This window comes from Giraffa tippelskirchi, chromosome 12, assembly GCF_054371585.1.
Source record: "Giraffa tippelskirchi isolate mGirTip1 chromosome 12, T2T-mGirTip1v1.2.pri, whole genome shotgun sequence".
NCBI lineage: Eukaryota > Metazoa > Chordata > Mammalia > Artiodactyla > Giraffidae > Giraffa > Giraffa tippelskirchi.
The window spans coordinates 45,073,625-45,099,190 of record NC_137286.1 but is presented as its reverse complement, the minus strand read 5'-3'; positions in this window follow the sequence as shown (position 1 = coordinate 45,099,190).

The following is a 25,566-nucleotide window of genomic DNA, read 5'->3' as shown; positions in this document are numbered from 1 at the left end:
ACACTTCTGACCACTTGGGAGGAAAGTAAACAGAACACAGTCAAGAGACCAAGTAGATGGAAGAAGATCTTAATTAAATTTAAAGTTATGCATAGTCTGTCTTTTGTTATGTTTGCTAAGAAGATGCAAGAAGCTTTCTGAGATATCTGGTGGTAACTACAAAGTTATTCCCAGAATATTCAATGTTATCCATGAAGAACTTCTGCTTCTGTGTAGGATGTAGTCAGTATCAGTAGGTCTTCATTTGTGCAGCAACAATTGCAAAAAAAAAAAAAAAGATAAATTGCAAAACTCACAATTTAAAAGACATCAGAGGGTTTCTCTGGTGACTCAGTGGTAAAGAATCCACCTGCCAGTGCAGGTGGAGAAGGCAATGGCACCCCACTCCAGTACTCTTGCCTGCAAAATCCCATGGACGGAGGAGCCTGGTAGGCTAGAGTCCATGGGGTCGCTAAGAGTCGGACACGACTGAGCGACTTCACTTCCACTTTTCCCTTTCATGCACTGGAGAAGGAAATGGCAACCCACTCCAGTATTCTTGCCTGGAGAATCCCAGGGATGGCAGAGCCTGGTGGGCTGCCATCTATGGGGTCGCACAGAGTCGGACACAACTGAAGCGACTTAGCAGCAGCAGCAGCAGCAGCAGGCAGTGCAGGAGACATGGGTTCGATCCCTGGGTCGGGAAGATCCCACATGACTCAGAGTAACTAAGCCTGTGAGCCACAACTATTGACCCTGTGCTCTAGAGCCCAAGAGCAGAAACTATTGAGCCCACATATGGCAACTACTGAAGCCCACATGCCCTAGAGCCTGTGCTCCACACCAAGAGAAACCACTGCAATGAGAAGTCCATGAACTGCAACTAGTGAGTATCCATAGCTCCTCACAACTAGAGAAAAGACCAAGCAGCAATGAAGACCCAGCACAGCCAAAATAAATAAAATCAAATCAAATTTAAAAAAGACTTCAGAGAGCAGTAGGAGCAGAGAAGGAAGATCTCATTATAGATGAGCTGAGACTGTTGGTCATTTTTTCCCCTGAGTCACTGCCGTGCTAAAGATTGGGTTTGGTTTACACTGAACTATTGAGGTCACTCAGGCTCCTACTATAGACTAGACTCTAGATGCAAGACTCTTTTTCCTATGGGATATTTGCTGAGTGATAGGGTAGACTAGGGGTTGATGATGGTGGGGCTGAGGTAGGGCCTGGCTGGGGGCCTGGGCTGGAAAGGTAGCATAAGGTCTACAGTCGTTTGGTGTTTGGAGGGTGAAGTCTCACTGGGGAGAAGAACCTGCAAAAACACAAGATAGATCTCACACTCAAGATAACTAAAATCAGAGGTGGACTGGATCCAACTAAAGCTGCAGCTCACCCCAACTCAGCTCAGTTCCTGATTTCACTGAGGCATCCATCCCTTTAAGATGTATTGTCTAACAGAGAATAAGTCAACCCTCTAGGGGAAAATGGGCTTCCCAGCCGGCCCAGTTGGTAAAGAATCTGCCTGCCAATGCAGGAGATGCAAGAGACATGGGTTTGACCCTTGGGTTGGAAAGATCCCCTGGAGTAGGAAATGGCAACCCACTCCACTATTCTTGCCTGGAAAACCCCATGGACAGAGGAGCCTGGCGGGCTACAGTCCATGGGGTCACAAAGGGTCGGACACAACTGAGCACACACACGCACACTAGTGGGGAATATGGTTAACTTCAGTGTCTGTAATTGTTTCATATACAATATTTGGCATATGATAAAAAAGTTACAAGTCACAGAAAAAGCCAGTATGGTAGACTGAGCAATGTCCTCCCAAAGATGTATCTGTCCTAATTCTTAGAACCTGTAGGGACTCTGCTGATGTGATTCAGGACCTTGAGATGGAAAGAGTATCGTGGCTTATCCAGGTGGGCCCAATAAAATCACAAGGTCAGAGTCAGTAGTAGGTGGAAAGATGGAAATGAAAGTTTGGAGTTATGTGAACAGGAGGTCACAAGCCTGAGGATGCAGGTGGCCATCAGAGTCAAAAAAGACAAGGAAAAGGAGTCTTCCCTACAGTTTCCAGAAGGGACCCACCCTGCTGACACCTTGACTCTAGCCCAGTGAGACTGATTTTGGATTTCTGACCCCCAGAACTGTAAGATAATAAATCACTGTAGTCTTAGACTTCTAAATTTGTACTAATTTATTAACTGGTAGTGGGAAACTAATACAACTGGACAATGTGACTGATAATCAAGAGGGAAAATGAGGCAATAGAAGTAGACCCATATCTGATCTGGATATCAAGGACTTTAAAATAACCATTTAAGGGAATATAAACTGGTCCAGCTGTATTTTTATTACAGAAAATACTGAGGTTCCTCCAAAAACTAAAAATAAAGTTGTCATATGATACTGCAATCACAGTCTTAGGCACATATTCAGAAAAAAACCTATTAATATAATTCAAAAACATATATGTACCTCAATGTTCAATGCAGCACTATGTACAATAGCCAAGACATGGAAGCAATCAAACACCCATTGATAGATGAATAAAGATGTGGCATATATATACATTGGAATAATACTCAGCCATAAAGAAGAATGAAATGATGCAATTTGCCACAACGTGGATAGACTAGGAAGTTATCATACTGAGTGAAGTAAGTCAGAAAGAAAGGAAAATACCATATGATATCACCTATATTTGGAACCTCAAACATGACACAAATAAACTTTTATGAAATAGAAACAGACTCACAGACATAGAAAACAGACGTGTGGTTTTCAAGGGGTAGAGGAGGGTAGGGGAGAGATGGATTGGGAGTTTGGGATTAGCAGATGCAAATTATTATTTATACAATGAATAAACAGCAAGGTCTTACTGCATAGCATAGGGAACCATATTCCATGTCCTGTGATAAACCATGATGGAAGAGAATGTGAAAAAGAATGTATATACATAAAACTGAATCATTTTGCCATATGGCAGAAATTAACACATTGTAAAGCAACTATACGTCAATAAAATAAATTTTAACAATGAAATAACCAATGAAATATGTTAAAGAAAATAGTAGGATCAATGAACAAATGGTGGCAAGCTATGAAATTTCAACAGAGAATGTGTAAATATATAAAAACCAAATGAACATTCTAGGATTAACAATATCTGAAAGGAAGCATTCAGATGCGCTGAGCAGCAGACCAGACACAGCAGAGGCAAGAGATTAGTAAACATGAAGACAGACCAATAGAAAATATCCAAACTAAAGTACAGAAAGATAAAGGAATAGAAAGAACAATGTTAACTACAAAGTTTTTGTTTGATGTCTTCCCAACATACAATATTTAGCCAAGTAGATTATTCATTTCATCTTCGAATGTTTGTTGTAGCAGATACAAGGGAATTTGTTTACTTAAATTGTAAGTAAACTCACTTTGTGAATCGTATCGCAGACACTCCTACTAGTGTAGGAACTCTTGAACCTAGTTTTCTTCCACAGATCGCAAGTAATATAAAGCAAAGCTTCTAGTGGATTTGAATCTAAAAATCACATCCATTGTCTAACTCTGAAATCCAATTTCCACATTTGCAAAATGAAGGTGATAGTATATATCTCATAGCTTTAGCATGAAGACTAAGTGACATAAAGCCCTTAGCATAATAATGCCTGGCACAGAGAAAATGTACACTTTTATTAGCATTTTTTCCCTCAAGCAGGTACATCTGTATGTCAGAAGAAGCATCAGAGGGAGTATGAGGTAAAGGACTTTCATTAAATGAAATGAGCTTAAATGAAATCAGGGATGTAAACTCTCCATAAAGAGATACAATGGTGCGCTTTACTCTTTTTAAAAACCTTTTGTTTATTTTTCTTTTTGGCTGCGCTGGGTGTTCATTGCTGTGCTTGGGCTTTCTCTTGGTGCAGCGAGAGGGGGCTACTCTCCGTCCCAGTGCTCAGGCTTCTCTTGTTGCAGGGCACGGGCTCTAGGGCACACTGGCTTCAGTAGTTGTGGCTCGAGGGCTCAGTAGTTGCGACACGAGGGCTCAGTAGTTGCAGCTCTCAGTCTCTAGAGCACAGGCTCAATAGTTGTGGCACATGGGGTTAGTTGCTCTATGGCATGTGATGTCTTCCCGGACCAGGAATTGAACCTGTGTCTCCTGCATTGGCAGGCAGATTCTTTACCACTGAGCTGTCAGGAAAGCCCAGGACTTTGTTTTCTTGAACCCACTTCATCATTGCTATTAGAAATCAGTCTCTCATTTCTCTTTCTCCCTGCTTAAGGCTTAAGGGGCTTTTATCTGATCTCCTTAGAGAACCCTACCTTCTCAATAGGCTTAGTTGTTTTGAACTGTATTTTTGGACTATTGTTTTCTACTTTCATTACGACTTCATCTTTCCTCTGAGCCAATAAACACAGAACTGTCTTAAATTGATGAAGAGGAAGGGAAGGGATGATAACAGAAAGAAATGAAAATGTATCAAGTAAGGGGCTTTCCTGGTGGTACGATGACTAAGAACCCATGTTCCCAATGCAGGGGGCTTGGGTTTGATCCCTGGTTGAGGAACTGGATCCCACATGCCACAACTAAGTGTTCACATGTCACAGGTAAAGTTGCTTGGCACAACTAAGACCCAGTGCAGCCAAATAAATAAATATATTTTTTAAAGTATATCAGGTAAGGAAGGGTTCCAGCTATGATATAATCTTTGGTACCAGATTAGCCTCCCGCCCATAAACAACCATAAAACGGGACAAAAAAATACGAGCAACCATTCTCATTTGCCTTGGACAACAGACAGTACCTGACACTGATCCTTGAGAGAAGGGAAACTCATTAGATGTGCCCCCAAATCATTTTTGTTCTCTGCTGGGGAACAGTTTTCAACCATAGCACACCAAGCTGAAGTCTTAGCAGAGTAGGAATGCCTTGCTGAGTTGAAGAGACAGAGATCAGAGCTCAGGGTTGTTGAAACAGCTCCAATCTACAGGTCATGGCACTGACAAAGATGTTGCTATGAAGTGTGGAAGGCAAAAATATATGTGTGGTGCGGGGGGGTCCCCTGTGAATCCTTGGCTCAGGTCTGGGATGCACGTGTATACAGGAAGACTACCTGAGGCTTTCCAGAGAGAGGTTGCTACTAAGTTGAGGATAAAAGAGATACTAGAAGTCAAGCAGATAACAGAATCTAGAGCCTCTAAAATGTACCATCCAGTGTCCATTAAATTGTCTAAAATTTCTACATATGTCAAAAACAAAAACAAGGAAATGTGAAGCATGTAAAAACAACAAAAAAGAGGCAATAGAAACTGACCGCAAGATGACCCAGATGCTGAATTTAGCAAAGACTTTAAGGAAATCATTATAAATATGTTCAAAAACCTAAAACAAAACATGCTCAAGGAATTAAAAGAAAATATGGTCATAAAGAGTGAAGTAATGTGGAATCCAGCCCAAATGTATGCAGTGGGATAGGGGGATCTAGGGATCTTTCAAACTGCTTTTGCCCAATTCTCATTAATTTATACACTTCTTTACTCCCAATTCCAGAGATACCTGGTTCTGTCAGTGGCTGTGCCTTTTCAAAATTCCATATTAACTGGGTTGGTTTTCACTTTTGCCCACTGCTAGTCCAGGAACTGTCTCTTCTAGGATCTGCTAAAAATCCCCATTCCTCTTCTGCTGTCTAGCTTCCAAAATTTTGTTACTGCTGTCTTCTCTGTTCTCTCATCTTTGTAGATATATTGTCGTTTAAAAAATTACTTTACTATGATTTTAGCAGGAGTTTTAGAGGAAATGAATCTAGATGTGCATGTTTAATCTGCAGTTTCAGCCTGCAACTCCTGTATTAGTTCTTAAAAGTGATTTAAATAATGTAACGTTTCCTGGAAACTGTTCTCATCCAATATGTTAACAGCCTTCTGTTGGCCTCCTCCTCACTAAAAGGCCCAGATGAGATTTCTTATTCTCTTTCTTCTTGTGCAGTCAAGGACCACAAAGACTCTAAAATAAATTACAATTATGCCTGTCCCAAGACCATTAGTTGGACATGACAAATCAGTAAAAAAAAAAAAAGAGATGTTCATTTTCTTCTAGGGAGGTAGCCATCCCCAAGGGACCTGGGCTCACCACAGTCTCACAAATGCATATCTTCTTGGACATGTCTGGCTTTTGCCTACAGTAAATATTAAATTATACTTCAAATATAAAACCTCTACTGTATCTAACTCAAGCTAACCACACTAAATGATTACCTAGGTCTTAAAATCTAAAAGGCTTTTCTTCCCTTAAACAGTCCTGTTAGCCCATGCATTAGGTACCCTTGATTCTATAGTAAGCATGTCACTCTTTTCCGCCATTAAAAAGCAAAATTTGCATTTGTTGTACAAAGACTAATGCAGACAATTTCCCATTGCTGTTATAATCCTCTATACAATTGGTAGCACCAGCTGTGCCTCTAGACTGTCTTCTGTCTAGAACTATAGACAGTGACTAGGACATCTATCTCATTGGAGTCTCCTTCTGTTTTTGTCTTTGTTATTGTTCATTGTTCAGTCACTAAGTCATGTCAGATTCTTTGTGACCCCATGGACAGTACCCCACCAGCCTCCCCTGTCCTCCGCTATCTCCTGGAGTTTGCTCAAATTCATGTCCATTGAGTTGGGGTTGCTATCTAACCATCTCATTCTTTGCTGCCCTCTTCTTTTGCCTTTCAACCTTTCCCAGCATCAGGGTCTTTTCCAATGAGTCAACTGCTCACATCAGGTGGCCAAAATACTGGAGCTTCAGCTTCAGCACCAGTCCTTCCAATGAATATTCTGGGTTGATTTCCTTTAGTATTGACTGGTTTGATCTCCTTGCAGTCCAAGGGACTCTCAAGAGTCTTCTCCAACACCACAGTTTGAAACCATCAATTCTTCAGCGTTCCACCTTCTTTATGAGCCAACTCTCACATCTGTCCATGACTACCTCTAAACGGGGAGAGGTCTGCTCCTCTTCAGGTACAGCACTCCTTCTGAAAACCAAAATACAATTCCTATCTACTGTCCAAGTATGTTAGCATTCCATTTCACTCATCTTAGCTGGTAATATTACCCTTACACATTGTCCCCAACTAAATCCAGCAATTCCACTTCCAACTCCAACATATTCAAAACTTCGTATTTGTCTTACTGTTTTTGAAAACATACCTGTTTGCCTTTATACAACCCTTCTTCCCTCTTTTTTTTTTTTTTTAACAGAATCTTGATTTCTTGCAGACATCTCTATACATATCCCTCCTCCCCTAGAAACTGCCACTATTCCCGGTCCAGGGGCAAATCTTAATTACTTGGGTACCATTCCCCTGAACGGGAATTGGTCCAATATGGATACAGTTCTGCCAGTGAGATATGGGGAGGAATCTCCTGGGGAAACTTCTGGGAAAAGTTTCTTCACTCCCCCTCACAGACCCCCACAGAGTCATTTTGTTTTGGAACTGCAGCCACCTTCTTGTGACCGTGATCTAGGCTGAGGAGGGCAGAGGAGAAAGATGGAAGGACGTCTTACTGTCGACTTTTACACAGATGGATCTGTTCATTGGTTCCAGTGTTTGTTCCCCTTCGATGTTCCCCTTAGATGTGTGACATCTGCATAGGTGATGAATGGACTGCTTTCCTCAAAACACACACCCTTTATATAAATCTGCCAATATTTTTATTTGTTCCAGCTGACTTTGGGGTTGCTCATATTTGTGGCCAACTGGAAAGCAACAAAGTGAAAAAAAGTCTCCAAGTGTCTTTAGCGTAATGACTTTCCCTGCCTTCTAACTGTCTTCTAAAGGAGCCTTATGACGTGCTCCAAGTCAAAATGCCATGGCTACTGCAACCGTTTTCTCTCCTCTCAGGCCATGACTTTATTTCCTTCACCTTTCAACTAAGCTCCTCTGAAACTTTAACTTTCTTGAATGTTGCTTTGCTCTGAAACCAGGCTCCAAGTTTACAGGGAAATCGGTTGAGCCAAATGGTCTTCAACCAGCTCACCTTCATTCCCCAGATGGCCACTTGATGGCGCCCAAGAATCTTCACTTTACTGGCAAGATTGGTGGGAATGGCTCAGGTGAATTAAGCGGTGGGGTATGATAAAGGAAATCTGATAAAAGTTAGCAGTGTGTTCCAACATGTTTCGTGAGTGGTAGTACTGTCATGCCAGCCACTTTTAAGGATATAATGGGAGGGGACAATCCACAACAGGATCATTCTGTTTGATTTCATCCAGATGAACAAATACTGATCACATAAATACATGTTCACGGGACATACAAAAATATCATCATGTGCAAAATCAAATATACTCCCATCATCAAAGAGCTGCGAAAAGTTACCACACTCAGATTTGAAATACTACTATCCTTTAATATAATGGAACACACACTTCATTGGTCAAACTGGAAGTCTTTCAGAAACAGCAAGAATTTAACTGTCAACTCTCACTGTAGATAATCAAGGGGGTAAAATGACAACATAGTATCTTAAAAACTATGTTGGCCAGTATATACGCAGAAACTCAGATGGCCTAGATCTTGCCCTTAGTTCTTGGGAGTATAAGATGCATAGTTATCAAAGAGGCAAGACTTTCTCATCTTGATATATTAATGGGTTGGCCCATGAAACTTCATACTATGTTCCCAGAGGCACACACTGAAAAGAAATCATGTATTAACTGACTCTACTGAAGTTGTGCAAAGCATTTTTTGGAAATTTTGTCAAGGCCTTCTGTTCATAACTGTCCTATCAGAGCAAATGCTGTTGGTGCTTCACCTCCATCCCCTTGGGTCCCTCTGATTCTGATTTTAATTCTGATGTGTGGTTTCCCTCCCATATATCAAGCAATTCTTCCACATCAGCTGTGTGTGCTACAATTCAACTCGTTTCTGATACTACCTACCTAAAGATAGATAACCACAGTTTAAGGCTAAATCTTACAAGACTCTCCCGCACCCCAGATGCCAATCATAATTCCAGGTTTTCACCTGGGTTTCCGACCAACCACTCAAGACTGGAGTTTTCTGTGACCCCCTTCTTAGATTTCATTAATTTGCTAGAGCAGCTTAGAACCCAGAGAAATATTTCACTTGGTAGATTACCAGTGTTTTATAAAAGGACATAACTCAGAAACAGTCAGATAGAAGAGATGCACACGGCAAAGTGTGTGGGCAGGGTGCAGAGCTTCCATGCCCTGTCTGAGCACCTCTCCCTGAATTTCCACATGTTCATCAGCCCAGAAACTCTTCAAATCCTATCCTTTGGGGGTTTTTATGGAACCTTCATTACCTAGGCATGATTGATTAGATGATTGACCATTGGTGATTGAACTCAATCTCCAGCTCCTCTCCCCTCTCTGGAGGTCAGGGGGGTGGAACTCAAAGTTCCAAACCTCTAATCACATGGTTTGTTCCCCTGGCAACCAGCTCATCCTTAGGTGACCTAACAGCTTCCCAAGTCACTTCATTAACACAACTTGAAAAGACACCTTTATGGTATCTTTATCACATAGGGAAGTCCCAAGGATTTTAGGAGCCCTATGCCAGGAACAGGGTCAAAGACCAAATATATATTTCTTATTATAAATCACAATATCAGTTCCTTTCATCCTTTCTATTTTGTCCTCCTCCAGCTTCCATGCCTTGGGTTTCTAATGGCTTGTAACTACGACTTCATTCAGAGGCTCTCCCTTGGGCTATGGGGGCTACTTTGAACACCATCATACAAACGGAACAGGAATTCCGTGAGAGTTTGTGTTCTCCTCCCTACTGGGTCCGTGGCTACTGGCTGGTTCAGGAGTATGAAAATACAGATCTCTTGTTTAAGACGGATGAACTACATGAGGTATAATTTACCCTTCAGAACTGCCCCCTGGGTCAGGCTGAAGCTGGGGCTTGGCCAACTTCATACTCTTCCTGGCTTCTTCCCTTTACATCCCTCTTTCCTCCATCCTTTCCTTGTTTTCCCTGGGACACTTCTGTTGCCGTGAAAAGGAAAAAAGAGGAATGAGTTTTTCTCTTTCCCTTTCCTGAGAACAAAGCATATAAGAGAACAGTGAGCAGGCCTGAACATTCCTAATTTTTTTTTTTACTTTAACTGCTTCTAACTCTGCATGTCGGTAACTAAGTTTGCTTTTCTGCCCCTTAACTCTGCAGGATCTACACGTCACATCTATTTTCCCTTGACTCTTTGCTAAATACACCCCCTTCCTGGTGTTTATCCTTACAACACCCTTCCCCGTGTAGTTACATATTAGAAAGAAGGCCGCAGAGCCACCGAACTGCCAGACTCAATTACTGGGTTGCTGTAATTGAGTAAACTGACAGCCAGTTTATAACTTTCGTTGAAACAATGCAAGAGGAAGAAATCAAGATCCTATCACCTTTGTTTCTCATCACCAACTCCTGACTGTGAGCCCTTGCTTTATATAAGCCCCTAAACCCCTCATCAATGCCAAGAGATAGAGGAAAACAATAGAATGGGAAAGACTAGTGATCTCTTCAAGAAAATTAGAGATAACAAGAGAACATTTTATGCAAAGATGGGCTCAATAAAGGACAGAAATGGTAGGAACCTAACAGAAGCAGAAGATATTAAGAAGAAGTGGCAAGAATACACAGAAGAACTGTATAAAAAAGATCTTCATGACCCAGATAATCATGATGGTGTGATCATTCACCTAGAGCCAGACATCCTGGAATGTGAAGTCAAGTGGGCCTTAGGAAGCATCACTACGAACAAAGCTAGTGGAGGTGATGGAATTCCAGTTGAGCTATTTCAAATCCTAAAAGATGATGCTGTGAAAGTCCTGCACTCGATATGCCAGCAAATTTGGAAGACTTAGCAGAGGCCACAGAACTGGAAAAGGTCTGTTTTCATTCCAACCTCAAAGAAAGGCAATGCCAAAGAATGTTCAAACTACCGCACAATTGCACTCATCTCACACGCTAGTAAAGTAATGCTTAAAATTCTCCAAGGCAGGCTTCAGCAATACGTGAACCATGAACTTCCAGATGTTCAAGCTGGTTTTAGAAAAGGCAGAGGAACCAGAGATCAAATTGCCAACATCTGCTGGATCATCGAAAAAGCAAGAGCGTTCCAGAAAAAACATCTATTTCTGCTTTATTGACTATGCCACAGCCTTTGACTGTGTGGATCACAATAAACTGTGGAAAATTCTGAAAGAGATGGGAATACCAGACCACCTTATCTGCTTCTTGAGAAACCTGTATGCAGGTCAGGAAGCAACAATTAGAACTGGACATGGAACAACAGATTGGTTCCAAATAGGAAAAGGAGTGTGTCAAGGCTGTATATTGTCACCCTACTTATTTAACTTACATGCAGAGTACATCATGAGAAATGCTGGGCTGGAGGAAGCACAAGCTGGAATCAAGATTGCTGGGAGAAATATCAATAACCTCAGATATGCAGATGACACCACCCTTATGGCAGAAAGTGAAGAAGAACTAAAGAGCCTCTTGATGAAAGTGAAAGAGGAGAGTGAAAAAGTTGGCTTAAAACTCAACATTCAGAAAACTGGCATGGCATCTGGTCCCATCACTTCATGCAAATAGATGGGGAAACAGTGGAAACAGTGTCAGACTTTATTTTTCTGGGCTCCAAGATCACTGCAGACAGTGATTGCAGGCATGAAATTAAAAGACGCTTACTCCCTGGAAGGAAAGTTGCGACCAACCTAGACAGCATATTAAAAAGCAGAGACATTACTTTGCCAACAAAGGTCCATCTAGTCAAGGCTATGGTTTTTCCAGTGGTCATGTATGGATGTGAGAGTTGACCTATAAAGAAAGCTGAGCGCCGAAGAATTGGTGCTTTTGAACTGTGGTGTTGGAGAAGACTCTTGAGAGTCCCTGGGACTGCAAGGAGATCCAACCAGTACATCCTAAAGGAGATCAGTCCTGGGTGTCCATTGGAAGGACTGATGTTGAAGCTGAAACTCCAATACTTTGGCCACCTGATGTGAAGAGCTGACTCATTGGAAAAGACTGTGATGCTGAGAAAGATTGAGGGCAGGAGGAGAAGGGGATGACAGAAGATGAGATGGCTGGATGGCATCACCGACTCGATGGACATGGGTTTGGTTAGACTCCGGGAGCTGGTGATGGACAGGGAGGCCTGGCGTGGTGCGGTTCATGGAGTCGCAAAGAGTTGGACACGACTGAGTGACTGAACTGAACTGAACTGAAACCCCTCATGGAGGGGGGCACAGTTCTTAAGCCATGGGCCTACCGTGTTCCCCTCTCCACTGGCTGAGAATAAAAGCCAGCTTTCTATTCCCTCTAAACTGTGTCTCTGTATTTTTCATTCGGCTTCGGTGGGCAGAGAAAGCCAAGATTTTGGACAGCAACACTTCCTTAATAAATCATTTGTACCTCACTCCTGTTTCAACATGTACTTTTAGGAACCCAACTTAAGAAAGCAACCACGCCTGATAAACCATGCTGCCACAGAAGCTTGGGATACACATCAAAATTTACCAGCAAAAAACTTCACTGAAACATTGCTGAAAAGGAGTCTTTGGCTTTGCAGAATGTAATGAATTAAGAATATATGTTGTAATCCCCTAGAGCTAAACTGATAATATTGTACAAAAAGGTAGAGCTAAAAAAGCAAATAGAGGAAATAAAATAAACTATTAAAAATATTTAATTAATTGAAGACAGAAGAGCCAAAATCAGGTAGGACAAATATGAAACAAATGGCAAGATGGTAGATTTAAACCAAACCATGTCAATAATTACATTAGTTGTAAAATGAATTGAACACTTCCATTAAAAGGCAGAGATCATCAAATTGGATACAAATGACCCAAATCTCTGCTGTCTGAAGAGACATACTTTAAACATACAGACACTGATAAAGCAAAAGTAAAAGGATGGAAAAATACATTATGCGTATGTAATACAGATAATAAGATGAAATAGAAACAAAAATAAGAACACACAAGAAGATGGGAGACATATGTATACCTATGGCTGATTCATGTTTATATATGACAGAAACCAACACACTATTATAAAGCAATTATCCTCCAGTTGAAAAATAAATTAATTAAAAAAAAAGAAAGCTGGTAGGGTCATGTTAATATTAGACAAAATAGACTTCAATATGAGGCATACTACTAGATATAAAGAGAAATTCCATATTGATTAAAGATTCAATCCATCAAGAAGATTTAATAATCCTAAATACGTACACTCAATAGCTATATAACTTTGCTAGCAGGGTCATAACAAAGTACCTCAGACTGCGTGGCTTACACAATAAAAATTTATTTTCTCATTGTTCTGGAGGCTGGAAGTGTGATATCCTGGTGTTGGCTGTGTTAGTTCCCTCTGAAGCCTGTCTTCCCTGTGTCTTAACATTGTCTTCCTTCTGTCCATGTCTGTGTCTAGAACACTATACCCAATAACTGCAGAATACAGAGGTTTCTTTTCAAGGACACATAGGATGTTCCTTGAGATAGACCATACACTGGATGATAACAAATAATTATTAAAGCACTGATATTTTATGCAGTATGTTCTAAAAGAAATCTAGAAAAGCCCCAAGTATTTGGAAATTAAACAACACACTACTAATCAAACAATCATAAGAGAAATTTTAAGATATCTTAAACTGGAAGCTAGTACAACATATCAAAATATGTGGGATATAGCTAAAGCTATGCCTAGAGGGAAATTTATAGCTTTAAATGCTTATATTACAGAAGAAGAAAAGCTTTGAACAATAATCTAACTTTCCACCTTAAGTAGCTAGAAAAAGAACAAATTAAATCCAAAGTAACAGGAAGAAACTGACATATACACCCTACTATATATTAAATTCATAACGAATGAGGACCTACTATATAGTATAGGGGGCTCTACTCAATTCTCTATAATGATCTACATGGGTAAAGAATCTAAAAATGAGTGGATATATGTGTATGTATAGCTGATTTGCTTTGCTACACATCTGAAACTAACACAACATTGTAAATCAACTATACTCCAATAAAAAATTTTTTTAAAGAAAAAAAAGTAGTGGGAAGAAAGGAAATTTAATAAAAATGAGCATAAATCAGTGAAAGAGAAATCCATTGAAAAAGAAGAGAAAACCAAAAATTGTTTACTTGTAAAGATTAATGAAATCGATAAAATCAGCAAGACAGCAATAAAGAAAAATAGAGGGAAAATAAAAGTAAGACCTGGGTAAAGGCTATATCATGGTTCCTTAACACTGTTCTCATAGGTTTTCTATACATTTCAAATTATGTCAAAATAAAACTTTAAACAAAGTGGGTGAAATGTGCAAACTGATAATATTAAAAAATTCAGATTTTGGTCAAGAGAGATTGTCTTTTTCTGTGAAAATGAAGCTAGGAGTGAGGAAGGTGTGGGAAAGAATAAAAGGTGTGGTTGAAGAAATAGGAGGCCTGAGTTCTTGGATGTATCACAACAATGCCTGTAACTGCTGACAGTTAGAGCTCTGCCATTCTAACCCTGATACCTGTAGAGGCTGTGCAGTGTCTTCATCATATGCAGTTTTCTCCGCATCAGGTTTCCATGCCAGTTTGCATTCTCTGCTTGATGTTTCTTGCACTCAACACTTAAACTCCTCTTGTATCTTTAACCTAAACATCATGGTGAAGCCAATTTTTTTTTCTACAGTGTTATGGGGAAGACGATTAAGTTTTAGAGGGGGAGAAGATAGGCATCTAAATTTAGATGTGGATGAAAGCAAATTTCATATTGCATGTGAATCAGAAAGGAGGCAGAGTCACTTCTTTATTCTGAAAGCCAACAGCTGCTCAGAGACAAGCAGATTGAACCACTTCCTCCTGCTCAGAAATTCTCAGAGCGCACACACACACACATTTATATACACATATGGTTAGAAGAACAAAGAAAAGGAGCACAAGGAAAAATAATTCATTGATGATGTCATTTGCAGCTTCAGTGCACAGTCCTATGTTTCATAGTACATGATTTCCTGCAAAAAGCATGCTCATGAAAGTCCAGGCAATTCTCTCAAACCAGGAGGTTAAGGATTATGTTCAGATAAGTGTTAACCAACCAGTTAAGACCAGTTTTTGTTTTTAAGAGAGAGATATTATTTCTTTTTTAGATTTTTATTATGAAAAATTTCAAACATACACAGAGGAGTACAATAGTCCCCCTCACATAACCAGCACCCAGAATGAGCAATCCAATTACACTGAGTTGGAAGAAATCATAAAAGAAGAAGTCTGCAGTTTGGGATACAGTTAAATTTAGCTTTACTGGGAGCTTGCTCCAACTTGATTAATCAGCTAATCAAAGCTCTTTGTTTAATTTCAGCTTCTTTATCGTGGTAAAGAAAAGCTATTCATAACTCAACAACTGCACCAAGTTTCTGTAGGTCTGGGTCAAATTCTCAAGCTCTGTTCAAGATTATCTTACTTGATCTCTTATTAATCACGGTTGGCGAAAGAAAAGGTGACATTACATTATTGTCTATATGTCTTTCAACAAAAGTGAAGGTTACATTTTAAAACTGCAATCCACTGTTTGAAATGGTGGCAGGGTGTCTGCATGGAGTTGACCATTGGGCAAATGAGACTATAAACCTGGATCTTGGGACTTCCCTGGCAGTCTAGTGTTTAGAGCTTCTGAGCTTCCAATGCAGAGGGCACAGATTAGATCTCTGGTCAGGGAGCCAAATCCCGCTGCCGAGTGATGCAGCCACAGACAAAACAAAAACACTCCCTGAAAACCTGGGAGAGAGTTCTGAGATTGGAGATGTGTTGGGAGTGGTAGTCTATAAAACTGGGAGACAATGTCAAGAAGAAGTGGGCAGGGGTTGAGGGTAAGTCCTATGTGGAGCTCTGAGGAACATCCTCCTGCAGGTTATAGGGGAACCGGCAGGAGCCAGGCTGTGAACACACAGCCTTGGGAGCTAAAAGGGAATAAAAGGGTTAACCATATAGGGGGCCCAGGGGGCCAAAGTCCCTCAGAATGAGGTGGGACAAGGTCATGGCACAAAGACTATGAGGCAGAGACAAAAATCTAATTTCTATCCAGCGTGTCTCACTCCTCTCCCCCGACCTGCTTCCAGTTTCTGGGTTGGGGAAGGGGATTCCCTGGTCTTTGCGGGTAATGTTGTTCTTACTCCTTTCCTCCAACACTGTTTTTTTCTTTCTACACTGTTTTGGATGCACCTCACGGCATGTGGGTCTAGTTCCCTGATACAGAGATCAAACCTGTACCCCTTGCCTAGAAAGTACAGAGTCTTAACCGCTAGAACCCCAGGGAAGTCCCTTTCTCCCTGTCCTTTTTAAAAATTAATTGATTAATTATTTTTAAATGGGAAGATAAGTGCTTTACATGCTGTGTTGGTTTCCCCCAATGCTTTTAATCTCTTCCTCCTCCTTCTGCCTGGACTATCTAATTCCTACCCATCAATCTGATCTCAGCCTCGAAATCTCTTTTCAGGTCTCCCTTCCAATGAGATCAGATGCTATCGTTCCACACTGTGTACTTTTCCTCTATAAAATGTTCAGGTTGTCATGGTGTATTCTCATGACTCTTTGACTAATTCCCACTCCCCTAAATAGATGGGTATCTCTGTGAATGTAGAGATCACACCTGGATCCTTCAAAGTATAACATAAGTGCCCACCTCAGGGCCTGACTCAAGCCGTACTCAGTCAAGACCAAATGAATGAAAGAGGGCAAGGAGGTGGGGGCACTTCCCCAGGACTCAAGGCCCAGTGTTCTTTCTGGAACATCTCAGAGGTTCCGTTTTACCATCTGTGGTTCCCACCGGGTAATGCCAACCATCAACCGTCCCCTGCCACTGTTCCTGTGGCCAGTGTCCTGAGTGGGGTCGGGTCAGCCTCCCACTCTCTGGCCTCAGCTCAGTTCTGCAGAAATCGCTGACCACACTGGCAAGAGCTGTTTCAGGGGACTGATGAGGGTGGAAGCCAGACTGGAAAGAGTGGGAGGTGAGGAAAGGGAGACGGTGGGTGTAGACAGCTTTTCCACTAGTTTGGCTTTGAAGGGGAGGAGAATTAGCGTGGTAGCTGCAAGGAGCTTTGTGGTCAAAGCATTTTTTTTTTTAATGGCAGTGACTTAAACCTGTTTAAATGTCAGCGGGAAGGTTCCAATCAGGAAGGAGAGGTTGAATAAATCGAAGTGAGAAAAAATCCTGAGAGGAAGAGAGAAGGCACTTCTAAGGAACACACGGATGTTAATAATAATATTAAACCTATTACAAGCTCTTTCTGCCTCTCTATTGGCTGAGGTCCCCGCAAGGAAGGCAGCAGCTCCACTGTTCCAACGTGGGACGCTAGACCACCTCAGCAGGACTGGAAAGGGAAATGTCTGAGAACTAGCTCTGAGTCACTATATTGACCGCCCACTTCCAGCTTATAAAGAGGATGGATGAAAAGCCCAAGAGAGGACTAGACCCTCTGAAGGAGATTTCCGGAGGAGAGGCTTTTACTATGGAGAGAAGGGGGGCAGGGTGTACTTCTTGTTTTCTGAAATCAGCCAGGGGGCCAACTGGAGAACTTGAAGTGTGGTCCCTAGAACCAGGGGAGGAGGTCTATATCTGGGGCTTGGCTATCTGTCAGTGGCCTGGCTTTTACAAAATGCTCTATATGAGAGGTAGGTGAAGGTCGGTTCTATGTGTGCACTCCTGTGGGGCCGATGTGGGCTACAGATTCGAGACAGAGCAGCCAGAGGTTGCTCTGGGTCCCGTTCTCATCTGGGGATTTCCATGAGGTTCCAGCAGTTAAGATTTTGAGCTCCGGATGCAGAGGACCAGAGTTCGATCCCTGGTCAGGGAACTAGATCCCACATGCCGCAACCAAGTGTTCACATGCTACAACTAAGACCCAACGTGGCCAAATAAAAAATATACATATATTTAAAAAGAAACTAATAAACAAAAAGCGTTCTCACCTGGGTGACTTAATACCCCTGGGACATTTGGCAATGTCTGGAGACGTGCTTGATCAACACCTCTAGGGGGCACTACAAGCAGGACTCATCTGGTACAAGGCCAGATATGCTGCTACATATCCAAAAATGCACAGGTCAGGGCAAGTTCAAGGGCAGAACTGTGCAGGTGTGGTGTTGGGAAGTTGAAAAAGTCCCCATATGATGGTCTAAACTTTTTCTGTGGAATTAGAAATTCACCTTCTGCTGGGAGTGAGAGGCATGGGAGGGCCATGGAGATTTGAAAGAATGAAGAATGGAAATAGTCCTTGTAGGAGTGGGGAGCTAGGCGACGCATGGTAGGGTTGCCAAACAACCAGAGAATGCAGGGGTCCAAAGGCACAATCCAGACAGACCCCTGCAGGGGCACACAGGCTCAGGGGTCCTGCAGCAGAGCCTGTGTGCCCAGCCCCCTCCACGGAGGGGCCCCAGGGGCTCTCTGCTCTTCTTCTGGTGCCACAGGTCTTGGGTGTCCACTAGGCCACCTCAGAGTCCCTCACCCACCCGCATCAATGATTCACTTCCTTTTTTTTTTAAGTAGAAAAATCTTGATAAATATAATTTTACTGATTTATTTATTTTAATTGAAGTATAACTGATTTACAATGTTTGTGCCAATCTCTGCTGTACAGCAAAGTGACTCAGTTACACACAAATATACATTCTCTTTTTACATCCTTTTCCGTTATGGTTTATCACAGGTTATCGAGTACAGTTCCCTGTGAGGACCTTGTTGTTTATCCACTCTAGATGTAATAGCTCGCGTCTTCTAATCCCGAACCTCCTATCTATCCCTTTCCTCCTCCCTTCTCCCTTGGCAACCACAGGTCTATTCTCTATGTCTGTGAGTCTGTTTCTGTTTTGTGCATAGGCTCATTTATGCCGTATTTTAGATCCCACATATATGTGATATCGTGTGATGATTCACTTCCTTGGTCAGCGTTGATACAGTAACTGCAGGGAGCTCTTGGCCTCCATCGCTCTCATTTTGCCTTCACAGAGGGGAGACCTTCTGACTGTAGCTTGTGAATATCGTTGAGCACAGCTCTGCAGCCCCTGTGCTCAGGCACCCGCAGGAGTCTTTGAGATATGGAGTGGGACACAAAGCCCTCAGTGCCTCCAACAGCAGTGACTTGGTGCTGTGTGGGTTAAGCAACAGACACTGACCTTGTCACAAAGGAAATCCATTGGAAGGGTAGGAGTCCCTCCCACAATATAGGGCTTCCAGGTGGCTCAGTGGTAAAAAAAATCCACTTACCAGTATACAAGACACGGGTTCAATCCCTGGGTCAGGAGGATCCCCTGGAGAAGGAAATGGCAACCCACTCCAGTGTTCTTGCCTGCGAAATCTCAAGGACAGAGGAGCCTGGCAGGCTACAGTCCATGGGGTCACAAAGAGTCAGACATGACTTAGCTACTGAACAACAACAACCCATAAAAAAGAGGAAACTTGAAGAATCTAGTCTGCAAAGGACAGGAACCAGGGAGGTCTTGGGGACAGAAGCAGGGCCCAGTTGAGAGTCTCATCCAGCCACTATGGGGGTGTGTCAGCCCCCACCTCGTCTCTGCTTTTGCTTCTCTCCATTCAAGGGTCAGAGTCCAGGAGAGAGTGCCTCGGTGGGCCCAGCCCCTCCCATCTCAGGGAGGACAGACACAATCTCTGACTCCCATAGGTAATCCAACTGCTGTTTCCAGAATCTGGAGAACAGGCAGGACTGAGTAAACAAGGGTTAGGGATCTCATCGGCTCTGCCAGGAGAAGATTCTAGATGCTCATTTCCTGAAAGACCCTCCACAGTTCCCAAGAGCCCCCCTCCATGATAGAGATTCCTAAACTCTGAGTCTCAGACACCCTTGCCACTTGGATGGAGACAAGATTACATAACAGTTTCTGGGCATCGCCGGACCCCCTGTCTAGATGTCCAAGTCTCATCCCCTCTCCCCAGCCTCTGTCTGGCTCAGCTGGAGGCCCCATACGCTGTCTTGCTGGAGACACACAGTTTAACCACTTCACTCCCATGGACACGTGTGTTACACAAGCAGGGCCGAAAGCCTCGTCTTAACCTTGTTACTTTTTCTTTTTTTTTCTAAAAGGGCAAAACACTATTTTAGTCACTGTTTTGTGGGGAGAAAAAGTCCTGTTTATCCTTATGATTCATTTTGGTGGGTTTTGGATGATGTTGTATTGATTCATGACGACTCACTCAGCATCTGGTATGAATTAAATGGGACTTTCTCTCGGTGACAGTAAAATGAAAGGTCTTAAACAAGACTGATATTAAAAAGAGGCCTGGTGGGAACACAAGAGTTTGAGCAATCTTTGGGACTTGAGGCAGTTCAATCAGAAAGCTGCAGGGTCTCAGCAAGGTTTGGCAAAAACCCGACATGTGGCTTTGGGGTGGTGCTGTCTATGATGTAATGTCTGGTCCTCACTTTTACGCCAATGAGTCTTTGCAAGTCAAATTGCTTCCCACAATGTGTTGCTTTATTCCTGTAGCCTACGTCCCAAAAGACAGATGGGGAAATAGAGGCAGGAAGCTGTCAAGCGTGTCACACTGGGGGCCAGATTCTCTGGTTTGTTTCGGGATGTTTTCTGTAGAAGCCACAGGCCACAGCCACTATCCAGTGGTTCTTTTTTTTTTTGACAGAACATTTCTTACAATTGATTTGAGGTAGGGTGAGTTACATGTTAGACATAGATTGATAGTCTCCATACACATTAAAGTAGAATTGCTATATTCACTGTGATTAGAATTTTGTTATAGCTGCTGTTCAGTTGCTAAGTCGTGTCCGACTCTGAGACCCCATGGACTGCGGCACAGGCTGCCTGTCCTTCACTCTCTCCTGGAGTTTGCTCAAATTCATGTCCATTGAGTTGGGGATAATTTCTAACCATCTCATTCTCTGCTGCCCCCTTCTCCTCCTGCCTTCAATCTTTCCCAGCATCAGGGTCCTTTCCAATGAGTTGGCTCTTCACATCAGGTGGCCAAAGTACTGGAGCCTCAGCTTCAACATCAGTCTTTCCAATGAATATTCAGGACTTATTTTCTTTAGAATTGCATCTAGTATTTTTAATGGAGGATGATTTTGTCACCCTAAAGGGCATTTGGCAAAGTCTGGGGACATTTTTGGTTGTCACAACTGGGAGGGTACTACTGGCATCTAGTGTGTAGAGGCCAAGGATGCTGATAAACACCCTACAAAGCTCAGGACCATGTCCACAGTAAAGCGCTTCCCAGCTTTGTGGTTGAGGAACTGCTTTAATCCAAACCCACCCTAGATCCCAAGTGACCTGATGATTTCGGGTCATTAACTGACAATGAAAAGACCACTGGTTATGGTAAAAGCAGATCTTTTGAAATTCATGTAATTTCTGTGTTTAAAAAGTGTATCTATCTTGCCTGGATCTTAGTCTCTAAATAGCTTTCTCCACTGAAAGGAACCAGGGCTCCCAAGAAACAGCAATTCCAGGACTGGGACAGATGAGCAGGGAAGGTGTTAGAGACCATGAGGCTGGATTAAAAGGATGCAGGAGCCAACCTGAAGAGGCTCCCTGTGGTCACATAAAGGATAATTCAAACATCAAAAGGAACAATAAAATGTGCCAAAATTCATCTCTGCAATTGTGCAGCTTTTAGAGATTTTCTTTATTTTAAAAATGATATTTCCATTGCTTATTAAATCTAGGTGTTCTCATTTTTTCTTTAGCATTATCAACAGTGGAGGAAAGAAAGTTTATATGGCCTTGGCTAAGGTCCTGTAAGCTTCCCTCATAGCTTAGTCAGTAAAGAATCTGCCTGCAGTGCAGGAGACCCAGGTTCGATCCCTGGGTCAGGAAGATCCCCTGGAGAAGGAAATGGCTACCCACTCCAGTATTCTTGCCTGGAAAATCCCAAGGACAGAGGAGCCTGGTGGGCTGCAGTCCATGGGGTCACAAAGAGTCGGGCATAACTGAGCGACTAACACTTCACTTCACTTCAAGGTCCTGTAGGAAAGCTGCTCCAGAAAGGTGAGGGTACAGAGTGATCACACAGTCATCATCAAAGAAACCACAGCCATTGTCTGGGATGGTTTCATCTTTTGTGTGGGAAAGAGAGTTAGAAAGAGAGAATACTGTGTGAGCAAGTGACGGTAGAATGGATGGATGTGTCTATGGTAGGGTGCTTCAGTTGGAATCTTCCTCTTATAACTGAAAACCCAACTCAAGTAAGTTTAAACAATACAAAGCAATTATTGACTCACAACCAAGAGATCTAGACAGTGCTCCTAAAAGCATAGACTCAAATGGTCCACAATGATAGAACTACATTTTTTTTTTTTTGGTTTGGTTGTTTGGCCACACTGCAATGGCATGTGGGATCTCAGTTTCCCGACCCAGGATCGAACCCTCACCCCCTGCAATGGAAGTGCAGAGTCAACCACTGCACTGCCAGTGAAGTCCTGAGAGAGAACTACACTGATGAAGCAACTACATGCACGATCATCTGTTCGGCTGCACCAGGCAGGCCAGCAAGCCTTGTAACTGTCCAGCTGTGAGAACAAAGAAAGAGCCCAGGGACAGTGACAGAGACTTCAGTGATGGGTTGAACAGGGCATCTTTTGCATCCAAAGCAAAGTCCTGGAGCAACACCCCACCGTGTACAGCAGATGGCGAGCAGGACACAGCAGCAGTCTTCGAAACTCAGCAGGGAGAGGGGAGGTTACCAGTTATAGGGGGAACTGACATCAGATTGGCTCATCAGTTACCAAGGAAACCAGCAGCTGGGGCAGGGAGGGGGGCAAGCATGAAGGCAGTTACTGATTAAGCCCTATGATTAAGAGGATTGGACGGTCATGTGAATAGGGTGTAGATGAAGCAGGGACTGGTCAAGCAGAAGATACACAGACAGCAAGAGAACAGCCATCTTGAACAGTCTGTAGTTCATACATCACCTTTTTTTTTTTTTAATTTACTTATTTGGCTACGTCATATCTTAGTTGCGGTACTCAGGATCTTTGATGAGTCATGTGGGGTCTTTCATTGTGGCGAGGGTTCAGTAGTTGCAGCGTACTAGCTTAGTTGCTCTGTGGCATGTGGGATCTTAGTTCCCTGACCAGGGACGGAACCTGCATTGGAAGGTGGACTCTCAACTACTGGATCACTGGGGAAGTCCCCTTACATCATCTTTCTACAAACTTCTTTTCCTCCATTGTTGATAACGATGAAGAATAGTGAGAGCACCTGAGTTTATAAGGCAAAGGAAACACTTTTCATGAGGGAAACATCTAGAAACCATATGGTTCATTTTTGCTGCATGTTATGAAAGTATCAGTCAATGGGATAATAGAAATATAAAACTGGAAATGGAAACCAAAACTGCCTTTATCACAGACAGTTTGAGAAGCACTGGTCTAGTGTGGTGATTCAAAATCCTGGCTCTACCTTAGATTCACCTGGGGAGTTTTGACAACTAGTCATACCGAAGCTCATTCCTAGAGATTTTGACTTAATTGGCCCAGGGTAGGGTCTAGGCACAGTGGTTCTAATGCTGAAAGTGTTGAGAACTATTGGTCTGAATTTAATGAGTATGTGTATGTTAAGTCACTTTGGTCATATCCGACTCTTTGTATCCATATGGACTGAAGCCTGCCAGACTCCTCTGTCCTTGGGGATTCTCCAGGCAAGAATACTGGAGTGGGTTACCATACCCTCATCCAGGAGATCTTCCTGACCCAGGGATCCAACCCGGATTGCTTGTGTCTCCTACATTGGCAAGCGGGTTCTTTACCACTAGCACCGCCTGAGAAGCCCAGTCTGGATTTAGGCTGGCCTCAAATGAGGCTTGATCCGGTGGTCAGGAATGTCATCAAGAACCTGTGTTCTCATAGCACTAAATGCTTATGTTACAAAAGAAGATCCCATGTCACTGATCTCAACTTCTACTCTAAAAAACTGGAAAAATATGAGTAAGTTAAGTCCATGGTAATGAAACAGAAAGCAATAACAAAGATTAAAGAGGAAATCAGGGACTTGTCGGGTGGTCCACTGTTAAGAATTCACCTTCCAATGCAGGGAACTTGAGTTCCATCCCTGGTGGGGGAACTAAAATCCCACATCCCAGCGGGCAACTAAGCCCAAGCGCAGCAACTAGAGAAGCTCGAGTGGTACAACTAAGACCTGACACAGCCAAATAAAGAAATAAATCCAAAAAAGAAGAAATCAATAGATAGAAAACAGAGCTATAGAAGAAATCAATGGAAGTACACAAATACTAAGTACACACGTCAAAGAATTTACACACACACACAGTCTTATATAACTATCACCCAGACACAGACCGTTTCCAGCACCTACAGAAAATTTACTCTTTCCACTCTCTGTGAAATTGAAAATCAAATTATGAGCAGTTGGTTGGGTGTTCACATGTGGTGAACCGAATCGTGTTCTCCCATAACTCATATGCTGAAGTCCTGACCTCCAGTGTGTATATTTGGAGATGGAGGCCCAGGTGGCGCTAGTGGTCAAGAACCCGCCTGCCAATGCAGGAGACATAAGAGATATAGGTTCGATCCCTGGTTGGGAAGATCCCCTGGAGGAGGGCATGGCAACCCACTCCAGTATTCTTGCCTGGAGAATCCCCATGGACAGAGGAGCCTGCCAGGCTACAGTGCATGGGGTCGCAAAGAGTCAGACATGACTAAAGCAACTTAGCATGCAAGCAAAATATAACTAAGGTTAAATGAAATTGTAAGGATGGAGCCCTAATCTGATAGAACTAGTGTTCTTATCAGAAGCAGCAGCAGCAGCAGAGCTCTCTCTCTAGCCCCCTCCCACTCACACACACAAATAAGAAGTCAGGTGAGGGACTTCCCTGGTGGTACAGTGGATGGGAGTCCACCTGCCAATGCAGAGGACATGGGTTCGATCCTTGGTCTGGGAAGATTCTGCATGTCTTGGAGCAGCTAAGCCAGTGCACTGCGTAAAGACATCACAACTAGAGAAAGCCCGGGCACAGCAACTAAGACCCAGTGCAGCCAAGAAGGAAATAAATATTTTTAAAAAAAGGAGTCAGGTGAGTACCTGGGAGGTGGTGGCCATCCTTTACAAGCCAAGAAAAGAGGCCTCAAGATGAAACCTACCTGGTGGCAGCTGGATCTTGGACTTCTAGCCTCCAGAACTGTGAGAGAAGAAATGTCTGTTGTTTGAGGCACCCCATCTATGGTATTTTGTTATGGCAGCTCAAGCTGTGATACCATGTGACCCATACCAAGAACAAAGAGAGGAGAAAGACGTGTTGAACAGAGAACTACCCTTGGTAGGAGCTCGGGCACTTGACCCCATAATACAAGCAGGTGACCTGTGCCCAGCATGGGATGAGGGAGAGTGCTGATCGCACTGCTGGGAGGACAGGCAGCCGCTCAGGCCTCCAAGTCCAGTCTAGTTCCAGGCTGAAGTGGACATATTGCAAGGAGACGTTGACAAATTTGGAGCTACAGTTAAATGTCAACCAACAGCCTCTCGCTCATCTGTCCCTTAGGAAATGCTCCAAGACGGCCCAACCATCCATTTTACTTTCCTGATCCAAACGTGAGCCT